Genomic DNA, 15,569 nt, shown 5'->3' on the forward strand with positions numbered 1-15,569 from the left:
ATCAGCTTCTTTTTTTCCTTTTTCTTTTTTTTTTTTTTAAGTTTTATGTACAGTCCAACAACTTTTCACCAAGCATGATATATTGTTGATCAAATACCACTTTATCTTAAATGCAACGGAGCAAGCAGAGAAGTATGAATTACATCCAGTGCACTTGTCTCTTTTCATTACGAGGCTTATACCTCAGAACATTTTACAAAAGCCTACTTATTCAGGGGAATGGCTTCCAATAGGGAGCCTGATAACGTCTACATATATGCACATTATATGCCGCAAAGTCGCAAGGCACCACAAAGACCAGGCTCTCTCTTTACAGCGCCTGAATATAGACTACATTATAGTCAAACAATACATTAACAAGGTTATCTTATACAGTATTTCATGCCAAAGTGACAGTGCTAAACAGACCTGTGAAAAAGAATGTTATCAGCAGAAAGCCGCACCATCATTCATCATTCAGGAGTCACCTAAATACTTAATGCCGTATTATTTGGTGCCCTGGCTTTTCCAAGAAGCACAGTTGCTGCTTTTTTTGTTTGTCCAGGCCATGTTTTAACATGAATCAAGCTACAGTGTTTGGTGTACTGAACGCTCTCACCAGTCATGGTTTATGTATCTGGCCTGCTCTCCTTTTAATGTAATGAACATGATTGAGGAATATGCACCAGTCACTTTGCTGTTCCTAGTGCTAATGCAATGTAAATGGAGCAAAATAATCTGCAGTGAGTAATGTCTGTTTACGTATGCATCATGCATTCAGTGTTTGGTTTCCCCTTGCATGCAAAGTATTACCTAGGTAATTGATTTTGCAAGGTTCATTAGGCACAATTTGTATATCAGATGGGCTGGAAAAGAGAGTTGTTGATTAGTTAGATCTGCCTTTCGGAAATTGCTTTTTTCACATTCTTATCTCTGTTGCAGCCCTAATGGGACCATACTTTGGCAGTTTTTTTGCTGTGCTAATAAAGTAACACTGGTGAATCTCAACAACCTGTTTTTTATTCATGCATGCTTTTAGGCGTGTTTTTTTTGTTTGGTTTGGTTTTTTGTTATTTTTTTTTTTGTTATGTGTGAGGTGTCATACACAGAGGAGATAATGATGTGGTTTACTAAAGGATAAGTCGTGCCCTGGCTCCTAGCAACACATCACTTACTGTACATAGATAGATGCACACACGTGCACACAATATCCCTCAGAATGAATCTAAATAATGCAGAATTTTTATTTGTACATTTTTTTAAATTCAGCTTCCATGTTACAATTATCTTTATGCTATTGAAAAAAACCCAACATGAGTCAGATGGAGAGGTGGAAAATGGAATAACAAATGCATGACAGACAGCTACTTGGCTCAGGAAATCCGAGGTGGATGGTCAGGTCAGTGACCTCCTGGTCATCGGGCGATCAGATCAGTGCACTGTTGGTTTCTCACGGGGGTTGAAATATAGAGGGAAAATACAAGAACGAGGTCTCCAGAGGGTTTTTGTGGGAGCAATAGTTCTTTCATTTATCTCTTTCTTTCTTTGACCCATTTCACTGGCATATACCATCACGCATGTGTAGAAGAAAACAATAATCATACACATCTTGCCAAATGCTCCATTAAACACTTAACAAAAAATGGGGTATGTCCTTGACGAGCCAGACAGATAGGCAACGTAAGCCCTCTTTTACAAGACACTCTAGTAATCATAGTTCAGTTCAACCGCATTAACGACTTGCTTGAAGAATGAAACCTGTCCGTCGCAGATCCAAAAAATCCATTTTGCCGTAGAGATTTCACCGTATCGAGGGCCCCCTCAGCCTCCCAATGGTCCTTTGCTGATGTTTGCAAAACCATTAGTGCTTCCACACAGCACCTGGCAGTTTAACAGTTCAGTATGCCAACAGAAAAAAAACCTGATAAAAATACATCTGACATATTGAAAGTGAAGTGGTTTAACCATTTGCTTTAGCGGCTGAAACACCTTGGTGTGAAGCTTCACACATTTTCTAATGGTTGCCTATCACCATGATGGTTCTGCGTAAAGCCAGTGCCCGTGTAGAGGACCTGTCTAAATGTATGGCACCGAGAGGGCTCTGCTGTTTAGCAAACGGAGAAAAGCTCATTTCAGAATCCAACAGGATCCTTTCTGTGAGAAATGTGTTTGTTAGTTTCATTCTGGGTGTCTTAATGGCCCATCTCTGAGGTGCCTTAGTGTTTACAAGCTCAATTTGCCGGCTCATGAGCCTACTTGCCGGCATAATGTTCTTTCTCCTCCACTTATTAATGATAACCCTGAGTTTCTGTCCTTCCGAGCCTCTCACAACTCACGATGCTTGACTTTTATACACAACAGACTCCTCATATGAACCTGGTCGGTGGAGACGATGGTCGAAAAATGAATGCGTCAGAATACTGCGGTGTGTCACAGATGTTGTTTTCACAAATCACCAGTGCGCCTCTGCAGTATTAAGGGTGTTGTATGTTAATACTAAGTAATGGTATCATGCCCAGAAATATTATTTTGTTAGTTCTTATCATTATATACATGCAACCCACTATTATTTCTTGGTCATTATAATTTAAATGCGTTGCAACCACGACAAAGTAGTAGTTTGATTTGGAGCATCTTCTGCATATCGTCTGAAGTCTTCTTTTATAGACGCTATATAACAACCGTGAACAAATCAAAGTCCTCCCCTTCACCCTTGCCCCCAGGGCAAAAAAAACAAATAATGACCCTGCATTACAATAACTGTAACCTCGTTACCTCATTTATTTTGTTACACTGCTCGTCACTTCCAAAAGTAGCTGCCTTACAGTAATTACTCCGATCACTGGCTACTGTACATTATTATTGAGTAGTAGATGTTATAATGATACTGAAATAAACAATGCTTTGCGACTGACGAGGTTGAACATTTCACCTTGGGTATTATCCTTAAATGTTTATGACATTTAAGGTTTAATTGTGCTGTTGAAGCATTTCTGAATTTCACTTATGTAAAAGACGAATAGGCAGTGTATGGTTATTTGTACTAATTAGTGTTCATGTATTGCACATGAACACTAGTTCATTCGAGTAAATGACTCCGGTCTGAACAGCCACAATAGCACACTATTGTTCCTTGTGCTGTGTTTGCAGCTATTCAAAATGATCTGGCACATAAATCTACCTTTTCTTCATGCAGGGTGTGTAAGACATGCAAGTCAAAAATGGAGACGAGGGAGAGGAAGACAAACAAGTGAAACAAGAGGCAGAAGCCGACATCCGTTGGTTGATAGGTCAACTAGCAGTATGACAGTAAATGAATGTGGCATTTATCTCCAAATATGCCTGGTCTGTCACTGACATCCTTTGGTTTTAAACTGTTCCACCGGCTGACAGCTGCTGGCGATAACAGACCACATACCAATGCAGCAGCATCAGTCCAGGAACAGGAAGTCTGCTAGTGAACAAGAAGGTTTCAGACAAAAAGAAAGGGGGGGGGGGGGGGGCAGCTTTGCAAATGTTTGATGAGAAAAGACAAGAATGTTTGCTGAGCCTCAGGATACACATAATGTCTTGAGGTGAGAAATGTTGAACGCGAGCAATAAAAACCACATCTGGCTCTTATCTTTTGTCCATGAAGCAGGTTCAGAATACTTTATGTAGACTATTTTGTTGTCTGCTCTGCTGGAGTAGAGTGCCTCTTTCCCTGTTCTATCTCATGAGTCCAGCACACGGAAGGTACATTAATGCATACATCCTATTTCGGTGATTTCCAATGCCTTCAAATAAGTTGAAAGATTGCGTGCTCCTCTGGGGGTTGAGACAATTTTCCAAAAACCCATACAGCCGTCTGAAAACACTTTGGATAATGGCAAAAAATATAATGTAATCTGGCAAAAATAAACCTGTTTTTCTCAAATCTTGAAAAGTTTGCACTTCTCTCTCCCTCTCTCTCACACACACACACACACACACACACACACACACACGCTCAAGAATCATATTACAACCGATGTTGTGCCAACCTGATTGGAACAGCACATGAAAAATATAACTTGACTTCATTTTCCTCTAAGCTATTTTTGTCAGATCCTCTTGTCCACTTAGCTGTGCAGGTTAATTGTCTCCTCATTTTCAGTCTCGGCTGATGTGATGCAGCTTAAAAGGGGACGTGATTACAAATTCAAATGCTAATTTCCTCTGAGGCTCAAAAGGGTGAAAATGCATGAAACATGCATGCTGGTAGGAACTATTTATATGCGAGGTTATTAAAATAGGGAAACAAATTAACCAGACATCACTCTGGATTACGTTAACATGACAAAGTGCTGTGGTGGGGCCTCTCACTGCGTCCACAGACTTCTGTCAGAGCGACCACAGCGGAGTGGAAGTGTTTCAACGCCGTGGGTATTGTACAATAAGGTCATACCCCAGAGCTACAAGAGCTGACCCTTGGATCCATGGACACTGTGGTTATACATGAGAGGGATCAGGGACACACTAACACAGCAAACTGCGCATGGTTGGATGCAGTGCAATGACAATAACAGGGTAAAGATTCACATTCCTCCCCGTGGCATCCTCCACTCAATGTCTGTCAGCTAATACAAGCTTACAATTGTGCAGATGATCTCTGCAGCGCCGATGGCATTACAGTAATTGGTGGGGTGTACTGCGGTGTGAGGGTGTGATTTGATTTTGATGAGCACTGTATACTAACTTAAATTGATGGCAAATTTTATTTGCACGATACCAGAGACCACCCCATTTGTCCTCTTTGCAGATACTATAAGTAAATGGATTTTCTTTTTGTGGGAGAGCGATTGACTCATTGATTTGAAATGGCAAACCGGGACCGTTCTTCAGGAAATTCAAATAATTTTCCCAACAATCAACCGTACTGATGTTGATGATTTTCATGTATTTCTGTCGGGCAAAGCTCGCAGGGTGACCTCGCATTACTGTCAATCTCCTATTTTTCCAATCCGCCTCGATACAAATCACACAGCTACCCAGTGGGCTCCACGTCCGCTTGTGTTAGAGCAGAAATCAGTTATTAAGATCGGAACATATTGCAAAGAAAAACAAGAATTTAAAGTCCTAATTGAATCTTCACTTGATGGCAAACCCTAAAGTACATAAACAGGTGGGCACCGCATTTGCTTCAATCACATTCAACTGTTTTTTCTCTCCCTGAAGCTCAGTTAAACACGTCTATGGATCTCTGCACCAATAAATTCTTCCTCTTAGGTTTAAGATAATACCGCATGCAGCTTTATATTTTATGATACCAACTGGAGTGTTTTAAAGGCATCTCCATCACAGCCCATTAGTCTAACTGGCATATGTGTCACTGGACGCATGCGTTAAAGCTCTATTCTGTCCCATAAAACCTACGCTGTATTAATATTTTAATTTCATTAAAACAATATTATTACGTTGTTTGTACGGTGGCATCCAACAGTCGGTCTCAGACTAAACTTTATCTGTTTAAAAAACAGTAAGTGATAAATGAAACCACATATGAAACTAGAATTCTAAACACACCTATGTGCTGATTGTTTATAAAAAAGAAAAAAAGAAGCATTATTGATTTTTCTTTTTATCTCCATGAAAACAAAACAGAAACTAGATTATACAAGCTGTGGGGTGTATCGGGGGAGGTCAAACTGAATATAGCAGCTCCATAAAACATTAGTGAAGTAAGTGGCCTTGATTTTCTTAATTTACTTTGCCCTTTGTATTCATTATTTTCATATACTTGTAGATAAAAAAATAAAAGTTAAAGAGTATCTACTAGTACAGTGACATTAGCCCACTTCATGGCCTACAAATAGTTGTTTATTTACCTTTCCTACTTAGCGCAGTAGCTAATCTTTTAGAGAGATACTGTATGTTCTTACCACATGATTTACTAGTTTTATGATTTGGTGCTACAGTATATGACATACTGTCTTAGAGATGCTGGGTGCGGAATCAGTGATGGGGTTAGTCTTCAAATCGTTTATAACGGATTAAGACGACCCAGACCAATCACTAAATTATTAAAGCCCTACATCAAGGAGTTCACTAGGAAGCGCGTGAGCAGAGTTTATTGAAAGGTTGACCCCAACTATTATTGCAGTTCATTGAAGTAAAAGGAAGGGGAGGGCGTTGGCAGAAGCCACAACACAGCCAAAATGAAAGGGAACATGAAGTAAACAATAACTGCATATGCTGCAACAGCTCTCATTTGCAGTGATCACTACCAGAGACGGGCAGTTTGTCAAATGTGAAAATTCCTTATTTTTTAAAAAAAGAAAAGAATAAGAGAGTGACAAAATAAAACATGACAGATCGTATGTCATACTTGTGTGCAGTTAAATCATTTTGTGGAGCGTTATGAAATTAGTAGGTCTTCACAAATAAAAAGGGATTTGGATGAAAATAATGGCAGGTTGAAGAGGGCTCAGTTGACCTGTATGCATGTAAAGGTTAATGAAATGTGGAACTAAATCTCACAGTCTCACTTACATTTTAGCACAAGAATGGAAGGAGACAAAATAAGAGTTTTATTCCGAAAACACCACTTGCCATTTCAAAACCTTCACACCTATAATAACAACAAAAAAAAAGGATGGCTCACGAGAAGTCTGCTAGAAGCTAGTGAGAAAATTAACCGGTCACTTGTAACTCGTGCTTAGTATTACTGCTCTCTGTCACTCTCTTTGTTTCCTTTTCTTTCTCTGCTCCCCATCCTCTTTTCTCATTGGATTTCTTTCTCTGTCTCTCACAGGCACATACACATACCGACTTGTGTACAGAAACACACACACACACATGCGCACACAATCACAGAACCCTGCTGCACCCTCTTTGCAGGGAATTTAATGGTCTCATGAACGTCAGCCAGGGTCATGCATGGGTCACAGCCAATTTATCTTAGCAATGCGCAGTGAGGGGGCTGTGTATGAAAAGCATCTTTGCATTAGCTGGGGGTTGTAATTGATTAGCTAGTTTGTGTTTATAGAATAGATTGCAGTAGCAGTCTGAAATGGAAAGGAGGTGAACAAATTGAGTCTTATTCTCCTGACAGGACGTAACCATTTGCCTCTGCACTGTGCACTGTTCCGACGCTGTGGTCTTCATTATTCACTATCCTGTTAGCACAGATTTTTTATTTTTTTCATATTGGCTGCTGCAGCTACCAGCCTTACACATTTGAAAATATAAGTCGGTCAGTCAGACAGACAGACAGACAGACAGAAAGACAGACAGACAGACAGACAGGCAGACAGAGAGAATATTGCTGGCAGACATACAGTATGGAGGGGTATGTTTGACTTGGCTGTAAAAAGCAAACCAAACAGCCCTTGAATGAGGTAATCCTTTTTACCCGTGTGTCACGTTGATGTTTATTAAATTTCAAGACATACACGAGTGTTTACAGTTCGAAAGGCATCGCTTTCTGAAGATGCTATTTGCGCTGTCTACATTATGGTACACTCGGATGCTGTTGTACTAAGACCTGTAGTATCACTCCACAGTCCCTCTAGTTGTGGCTTATCAGCTGCTTGTTAGAGCAAAGCTGACATTATCTTTATTTGATTTGCTCTCTTCTGATTTGCAGTATGCTGTTTTAATCATATATTAAATTAAAATATTAAAAAGCATTACACTGGCATTTTTCTAACTGCATTTACCTCCTTTCCCCATTGACAAGCAGCTTCATTGTTTATTCCTCTGGTATCTCTTTAGTTGGCATGCTGAGTCTGCTGGCCAATCTTATCTGGGGTTTGGACAAAAGCCAGTTGCAGATAGTTATAAGGAATGGAATTGCATTAATTAAGTCCCAGTAACCTAATATGTTGAAACGCAATATGGTAAAATCAACCATTGGCATTTCCAGTATGTGGTTGAGGCTCGGGCCTCTGTATATTCCATAAAAGCATTCTGGGAATCATCCCCACTGGAAAGAGCCGAGGCCTTTGTGGCTCTGTGGTGACCCCGGCTCACCGCAAGGCGAGCTTGCGTCTATGTCCTGGTTTTGAAAAAGACTTCCCATGTCTCCTCACAGTTCTAAATGCATTCTCATCTGTGAAATGCCAAACAAATTAAATCTAACGCACTCCGATTGGATTCAGTCATACTCCTCATTATGGCCATTAGAAACCAATGAGGTATTGCAAATATTTTATTGCCAAATTTAATGAAGCTGCAGTTCTCCATTTGGATTTCTGGGATATTTCCATATGCCAGCTCCACACAGCTGACTGTAATGAAGCTATTCGGCCTACCCTGATCCACATTTACGGCATGGGCCAGGTGTATGCGAGTAAACTTAATCCTTTGGTGCACGCAGATCAAAAGTGTATTTTATATCATAGCCACCATATACAGGTCAGCTGGGATGATTATCAGTAATAGCAAAAAGCCCTACACTTAAAGGCACATACGCAGGTTCACAGGTTTCTACCCCAAAGGCCAGATTTCACCATGCCTAATTGAGTTGCAGATGTAATACATATTTATATGCTGAGAAGCTTTGTGGGATGCATTTCTGAGTGGCCTTAAAACTCCTGATTCATTTTGTTTTTGCGCACTGTTTGGTCGCACGTCACCATTTGTGCGCTCCCTTTTTGAACGCGGATATTAATGACTGCTAATACTGAATTGGTAATTAATACCTGCTGCATTTTTTGCCAGTCATTTAGTTAAGGGAATAGTGTCAAGACAATGGCAAAAGCACAGCAGTTCCCCAGTGGCAGTGCTACACTAGTGCCATCTAGTGGAAGATGTAAGAGATGTTACTGTTGCCAGGGGAGATAAACAGGCATCATGCCTGACAGTTTGTATTAACTGTGAAACTAGAAAGCTCTCGAAACCAAAAAAGGAAAATCTCGATGAGATAAAAGACAGCACTAACAACACAAATACCCTTTAACCATTGGCCAACAATAGGAGAGAGTAGTTTTTCTGAGCACTTTTAGATGTAAAATAATTAGTATGAATCTGGATGGTGCTGATAATATGCACATTGAAATAATGCAATCAGAAATCAGGTTTAAATAGCAAGTAAAATATGTAAATTATTATGTTATGCAGTACTAAATGTAAGACGTTTGCACAATGTTAGCACAGCATGTCCTGTTCAGTGAATGATCATCTTTTATCCTGCACAAGACAATAGCACCACCATGTGGTCGCCTCTTGGTTGCGCACAAACCCAGCTGAAGGGTAAGGTATGATTTATTGGACGGAGTGAGATTACTAAGGTGAATATTTATTGTGCAGACGCATGCATATTCATTCTCATCTATGGGCAATAGGAATGGGACAATCTGAAATGTATACTGGGTATATTCTGCACAAGTTGAGCCATCCATCAATTAGGGAGATAAACAAAGCCAGATGTTGTTGAAGCATTATACTCACGATGTTGTATATTGTTTTTCATTTCCATCTGTGGCCCTGTGAAACCATGGAGGCTGGAAGGATTTATTCAAAGCATTCAGTTGGTTAATTTACAGTGAGTTATATGAAAGGCACTGAGCATGTGGATTATTTCTCCTAAAAATAAGTCAAAACCTCCTTTATAAGTCCTTCTGCAGTAGTTATTTATCCGGTGTTCCACTCTTTTCTTCTATATTCACTACTTTATTATATTGACACACTTTTCCTCTGGTGTTATAGTTTTCTATCATATAAAGGCAACAGAAATGTGTGTTGCTGTGCCCACAACGCAGTAAATCAAATCTGTGGCAGTACCTTCCCTTGAGCGGACCAATGCAACAAAAGCGGAGCAATATTTGAGTCGCTCGGCACCGCTGCTTTTTTGGCATCATCCAGCCGAGGTATACGCTGTGCTCGGGTGGCTTTTCTGTCCCCAGGTAAGCTGTACATCATCTTTTGTTTGCTGGGAAAGCCACCATTACTCTGAATTTGGTCCAGTGTTACTACAACAGTTGGCAGCAGTAGTGTATATCTTTTTAATATTGTATATATTGGTTTCTCTGAGCAGAGGACTGTGAAAGTGAACTGGTATTTCTCACCAGTTTCCCAACGAACACTAATAACTGCCCTTAGGTGAGGCACTTAAAAGAGCTGTTCTCTGGTGGTAATGGTAGAATGCATTGGTCTAAATATTTCCCTAGATTAGGAATCAAAGCTTTAAGACACAAAAACGGTACACACACAGCAGGAGGACTGGGGCCCTGCTGGCATGCTGATTCAACACTGGTTTGCTCAAAAAGCCGCAACATGAGGAGGGAACCGACAATGGGTTGGATGCAGAAGATTTCAACGTGTATTTTCAAAAAGACAAAAAGGGTTAAATAAGAAAACAAACATTAAAGGTGGGTATTGTACTAGGAAGTGAGAGAGACAGTGGAGGCAGGATAATGAGCCGCTGACATAGACATCAACCCACACCTTCACACAGGGGCCCTCAGTCACTTACATCAAAACGGAAGTTCGCCTTCCTCCACAAAATCTTGCAGATGTTGAGCTCCAAGGAGTTCTCCCCTATCCAGATATTATATTCCTATTCAAAAATATCATAGAAGTTGAATTACAAACCTTCAGCAACCCCACTAGTCTTCAAACACTTTGCAGTGCCATTTCTAACAAGGTCAAATGTACATGAAGGATAAAAAAAAATCTCCTTTAAAAAGCACCTACATTTTATATCAAAAATACTTGCTTCCACCTTTACTCCATAGGAAGAGTGCACTTCACAAAGTTTTACTTTTGTGTCATTCTCCTATTTTTAAAAAGGTGCTGTAGTTGCACTCCCCAGTCATTCATTTTTACCAAATGAAACATTGATGTTCCCTCTAAAACCTCCATCCTTCTTACTGCATGCTTCACAGACAATAGCACTTTGCCAGCAATTTGTTTCAGCCAAGATGTATGGTGTGATAAATATTTAAAATCAAATTTGGCAAAAAGACATAGATGGATGTGCCACCCCGGGCTGTCGTGGGAGCCACATACTGAAGTACAGGGACGTCCCTGCCCAACCCTCTATATATCCACACATACACATAGGAGCACAAAGATGCACACACAATATACAGGACAGTACCTGTAGATCTGCCAGACTTACTATTATGATCTCTCTGCTGCACCGACTATTACCCTTTTCCTGCTTTGCTTCTATATAGTGTGTGTGTATGACAGTGCTGGCATGATTGTGCATCCGTGCATACATATGCCTGTTTACGTGTATTTGTGCTAGAAAGAGAGTAATACTGTATATTGGTGACTTATACGTCTATATATGTGTTGTGGTGCTCGTTGTTGGTTGGGTGGAGTGTGTTTGTGTGAGTGTGGGGATAGAAAGCATCAAGCCAGGGATGAGGCCGACTGTTGGAGTGTTCACTGTCCAAACACTCCTGCTGAGTCTGCTGGGAGAGTTGTTGGCTCTTTGCCAGGGATTCGCTCCAGTTGCATGACCCCCCCCCCCCCCCCCCACCCCCCAACCACACACACACACATGCACACACACACACACACACACACACACACAGTTGATTTGTTTGAGTAAGGGTTGAGAGAAATTAGCCAACAAGCAATCCCAAGCAAGGAACTACACGCTGGCTTCATGCACATTGACTGAAGAGCAAGTCTTTCACGCTGGGAGCCAAGATGAGAAAAAAAAACTGCAAACATAAGCCAAAATTCTTCTTTTTTGGTCTCCTTCTCAATGCATTTTCTCCATCCAGAACACACACACACACAATGAAAGGATTGCAGTGGAAGATAAGAATCCCAAAATAATGTTTACTCATCTACTCTGCTGCTGCAATGACTACAACCAGTTTAGGCTTACTCAAATCCTCAACATAAATACTTATGTACCCTCCTTTATTGTTGCAGCTACAGTATATGAGGCTTTTACATCATATTCTAAAAATACAATTTTTTATTTAAATCCCTGGTAGTTTGCCCCTAATATATGCCCAGGCAGTGGCTGAAATAATTAATTCACCCCTCTCTTTGTTTCAGTTTTGTAACTTCCAGCCTTGATTTAATGGGTCACACGCAATAATGCCGGAGCAGTCTTAAGGCTTTTTACTTTAGATTGGTGTCACAGGTTTTGCACAACCTACCACTTTAAATGTGATGTGGGAATTATGCATACAGTAAATGCAGACTTCGTCATTGCGCGAGAAATGAGAGAACAGTGTATAGGCGAAGCCTGGTTGATGTATAGCCATTGATTTGCTGCTCCATTCATCACCATTTACCAGTAAATGCTCACTTTCCAGGACTTGCCATCTGCTCTGTGATGACTAATAGCCTCAGTTTAGATAGCTGATAAAGGCACAGTGTAAATAATCTGCTCGGGAGCAGATGATGCTCCCCGTACTGTACCTGCGTGGCCCCTGGAGCGGCTTTTGTAAGCCATTAGAAAGAGTACATGGATGTGCCCACTTTTGGAGCGGTTTGAAAAATATAGCCCCATTCCGGTCATTAATCAACTTACCTGTGCCGAACAAGCTTTGGCTTTATTAAAGTTGGTGAAGAATGCAGCAGCTTTTTAGTTTGGTGAACACTTCAAATAATTTGTTTTGATTAATGCAATGCAGTCCACTGGAGGGATACAAAAGGAACTGACATTTTCAACCACAAATGATAATTTAAATGATAATAATAATCTAGGACTTCATAATTCATCACTATTTCTAGAAAAGGACATCACTGTTTTTACAGTGCAGATACATGGAGCAGCAGATACATGGAGCCGCAAGGCCCAGACATTTTACTGTTTCCTGGCAACAAGATGTTCAGTTGTCATCACAACAATTATATGTCAGGGTGTTGAGTACCCCCCCTAGATACCATGTATCTTTGGAAACAACTGCAAAATAAAGAGAAGAAAATCAATAATACAGCACCACTTTAGGTGAAATGATCCACGGACACTGAGGTGTGACTGTGTTTACAGGCTAAATGACTCCATTACAATGCCAAACAACGACAAACAACAGCTTACAGTGGATGAGAAGAACTGAAGACAATTTATGTTTTAGAAAGCGTTCGATAAGGTTTCCATTTTACTTTCATTGATATATGGTTGCATTTGGACTCAATGTGGTGTAATTTTCTTTTAAAGTTGCCGACATGGTATTTAAGATTCTTCCCACTGAATGTTTTCAGTTTGAGTGACACACACACACACATATATATATATATATATATATATATATATATATATATATATACAAACTTCTACAAGTAATTTGTCATTGAGATGTTTTTATTTTTTACAAAATACATTTTTAATGTTGCAATTTAATGTTGCGAATGTTTTAATTATGTATGCCGATGCACTACTTATTTTACAAGTAAATTATAAACCAATCTAAAGTCATAATCAAGATGAATATATTTGATTACCCTTCCTTGAAATACATCATCTCCTGATCCTTTTTTTCATATATAGGCAACTGTATATGAGATCATCATATTTCTTATGACAAAGGCCATTAGTGGTCTGATGAAAGAACATTATAAGTAAAAACTATTAGAGGTAAAAAACATTATTTTCTACTGCCTACAGAAAGAATTATTATTATTATTTATTTTTTAATCAACAACTTTATTAAGGACAGTTTGCACATACATAAAACACAAATAAACTTACAAACAACAACAACAACAAAATAAATAAATAAATAATGAACAATTCATATCCCAGGTAATCTACAAAGTCCAACATTGGTAATCAAAAGGTGGTCCAATTCATATCATCAACTACAGTGAGAAGAGTTCCAATATCTGTCACGGTAGGTCACAAGTGTTGGATATATTTGCACAGTCTTCATAGCTTTACAGCTCTTTGGATATTTTATGGAGTCCACATATTCATTGAGAAATCAGGATTATTCACCGCGATTAGGAGGCAGCGAGGATGACGGGACACGATAGGGGTGAAAGGTCAAAGGTCAACAGCTCAAGCGACAAAAAAAAACAATAAAAAAAAAAGAAAACAAACAAACACGAACAACAAACGGATAGTGAGCACACGATGCTGCTCCTCGCTCAAAGCAATGTACTGAAACTGAATAGAAAGTTACACCGAGCGGAGCGGAACCTGTTCAATACTCTCACCTGTCGCACACGCGCGCACCGCGGACGCGTTTTGAAGACGACGACGACGCCGGATGCTCGATGCTAACACCGGAACACCGCCGCGACACACTCCTGCCTCACCGGCACAACGTGTGCGGCTCCACCGCGAGGTAACGTGACCTACACGGTGCGTGTGTGTTGCCGTGCAGTGGCTCACACACACTCGAGCTAGAACAATGTCGCCATTTAGCTCGTGGAGTCAGTTAATGCTACAGCAGCGCCAACGTAACTTCAGACTACAGGTGTAGCAGTAGGCCGTGACGTCATTCAACCGTCGGCAACCGTCGGTTTCCAACGAACGCCGTGGATGGAAATATAGTAATAGTCTTTGTTGTAGTTGTTGTAGCGACCTTTTTACCTCAGACATGAATCACAATCACAAAACTTGTCTGTTGTGACAGAAAATCATCTGTGGGCGGCTTGGCCCCCCTGGTGAAAAAATAATGTACTTTGTTGAATTTTATTTGTGCTCACATTTAAAAAAAATAAATATTGCAAATATATTAACAGCAAAATGTGCTATCTGGAAATATATATAAAGTACACTTAGCACACTATAAAATAGTGTTTTTCTACAATTTGAATGCAACTAAAATGTACTTAGTACAAAATGAGTTGTTCCAAATGAGCAAACTTTAAGTGAAATAACCTTTAGCATACTTGAAGTATACTGATGATTAGTCTGACTTAAAGTAAACTCTTATTTAATATATTTAGCATACTAATTTTTCACCAGGGTCATCATAAGATAGAGCAAAACAAGACAAAACTAAAATCTGACACTGACAGAAAGATGTTTATAAAACAGCGTAAAATAGACAATACTTAAAATACTATTTGTGTGCAACTTGATCTCCTGCTTGTGTAGTCGTGGTAGTGTTACAGGGATCTTATTGTTAATTTAGGATGTTTATGGCAGTGGGAATAAAGGAGTTGTTGTTTTAGGGGGGCTTCATAGCGCCGACCTGATTGTAATAGCTGGAAAGATTTGTGCAATGGATGGGTGGGATCTGCTGTTATGTGCTTGGCTTTCCTTTTATCTGCTTGGGTACGAAGTACTGATAGTTGAGATTGGGTTTTGCCAGTTATTTTAACTTGCTTGATTAATGATCAGGGAAAGCTTTGATTTATTCTTAACTGAGATGAAACTGAACCAGGGTAATATATTGAAGGTAAGTACTGATTCAATGAGTGACTTGTAAACAAAATGTCCTTCTTGACGTTGAAGCTCCTGAGTTTCCTCAGCTGTAACAGATGTCGTTGTACCTTTTTGCAAACAGTAGTCAGTGTCGTGGGAGAAGGACAGAACAAGGTCCATCTTTGTTTCCCAGGTATTTGAAGGCCTCTACCTGTTCCACTGCCCAAGGGGTTCAAAGAGAGGATGGGTTAAATTGGATGTCCGCCTTTCTCCACAACACAACTCCTTTGTCTTGGGGTGAGGTCAAATTGGCAAATTGGCTTAGGAAGTTTCCTAA

At 39.9% G+C, this 15,569-nt stretch overlaps 1 long non-coding RNA gene across 2 annotated transcripts in view; it reads left to right on the forward strand.

Moving 5' to 3' along the window:
* The first annotated feature begins 13,747 nt into the window (after nt 1–13,747).
* LOC118302414 overlaps nt 13,748–15,569 on the forward strand; it is a 61,979-nt gene continuing 60,157 nt past the window's right edge. For both annotated transcript variants that reach the window (XR_004790542.2, XR_004790544.2), the window contains exon 1: nt 13,748–14,204. This is a non-coding gene — a long non-coding RNA (uncharacterized LOC118302414). The remainder of the gene's footprint in view (nt 14,205–15,569) is intronic.

This window comes from Scophthalmus maximus, chromosome 4 (genome assembly GCF_022379125.1).
Source record: "Scophthalmus maximus strain ysfricsl-2021 chromosome 4, ASM2237912v1, whole genome shotgun sequence".
Classification (NCBI taxonomy): Eukaryota; Metazoa; Chordata; class Actinopteri; order Pleuronectiformes; family Scophthalmidae; genus Scophthalmus; species Scophthalmus maximus.